The sequence below is a fragment of the Belonocnema kinseyi genome, chromosome 6 (assembly GCF_010883055.1).
Source record: "Belonocnema kinseyi isolate 2016_QV_RU_SX_M_011 chromosome 6, B_treatae_v1, whole genome shotgun sequence".
Taxonomy (NCBI): Eukaryota; Metazoa; Arthropoda; class Insecta; order Hymenoptera; family Cynipidae; genus Belonocnema; species Belonocnema kinseyi.
Window position 1 is genome coordinate 113816127 of NC_046662.1, and position 1414 is coordinate 113817540.

The following is a 1414-nucleotide window of genomic DNA, read 5'->3' on the forward strand; positions in this document are numbered from 1 at the left end:
TTAATTTTGAATATTATTCTAAATTAAAATTGTAGCGTTCAAACTTAAAATTTAGCTCATTGCAATTTTAACAAATCAAGGCTTTTTATTTCTAACCACTCTATTAAAATTTGTATAGTTTTTAATTTTTGTTTATAATGGCTTGTCCCAGATCTGAATTATATCATTTTAGTAGAAAATGTAATTATTTTGTTGGAAATTTGTTATTCTCTTTTTTTTGAGTTGAAAATTCAATTATTTTGATAGTAAGTTAATTTCTAACATTTTCAATTGGCGAAATAAAATTTTTATCTCTAAATAACAATGCAAAAATATTAATCTGGAACAACTTAAAATAAAAACAATGTAACTTTTCTTTTAAAGTTTTTAGTTAAAAAATTAATTTAATCGTTCAATTTTTAATGTTACAAACTGAAATTTTTTTGAATTATTATCATTTTGAACCTTAAAAATAATAGCGTAATTTGTATTTTTTAACCAGAAATCTCTCAAATGTTTGTATTTTATACTCAAGAATTATTGAGCGTTTAAATGAAATATTTCTGAATTAAAAAAAATTTTCAAAGCAATTGTATGTATTTCTGAATTGGATTAGAGATTTTTTGAAAAAAATATATAATTCAGATCTGGGAAGAGCCATTATAAACAAAAATTAAAAACTATACAAATTTTGATAGAATGGTTAGAAATAAAAAGCCTTGATTTGTTAAAATCGTAATGAGCTAAATTTTAAGTTTGAACGCTACAATTTTAATTTAGAATAATATTCAAAATTAATTTAAAACTTTAAATTATTTGAAATAATTTGAAACACGATGTAGATATTTGCAGATTTAAAAAAAAAGCTTTTGAGAATTGTAAAATATTCAAAAAGAATAATAAAAATTGTTGTGATTTCTAAGAAAATTGAAAATGATTTTTATTTTGAAAAATTAATTTTAAGTGAGTATTTGAAAAGATTTTACAAATTTAAAAAAAAAGGAATCAGGACGATTTTAAAGCATTTTTTTTTTATTTTGCAGCTTTTTTAATTTTAGGAAAAAAATCTAATTAACACAATAAATCAATTTTCAACCCAAAAGTTTACTTTTCAACAAAATAAATTAATTTTCTATCAAATAATTGGTGTTTTAACTAATAAAATGTACAGAATAAAGTTTCAAACAAAAATGGAATAGTACAATTTCCAGATAAAAACTGTGCTAAAAAATTGAATTGAACAAGACAAAAAAACGAATTTTCAACAAAATTGTTAAATTTTCAAGAGAAAAGGTGAATTTTGGACCAAGAAGATTAATGTTCTATACAAAAGAAAAACGATTTTCCAACTTAACCAATATAAACGATTAATTTTTAATCAATCATATAATAGTTACATTTTCAGATAAAGATAAATCATTTTTTAAAGAAAGAA

At 20.2% G+C, this 1414-nt stretch overlaps 1 protein-coding gene across 1 annotated transcript in view; it reads right to left on the bottom strand.

Annotated features, from left to right (window-relative positions):
• Window positions 1-1414, bottom strand: part of LOC117174689 (protein mothers against dpp-like) — a 24471-nt gene that overhangs the window by 22460 nt on the left and 597 nt on the right. The gene's annotated exons all lie outside the window — the stretch shown is intronic.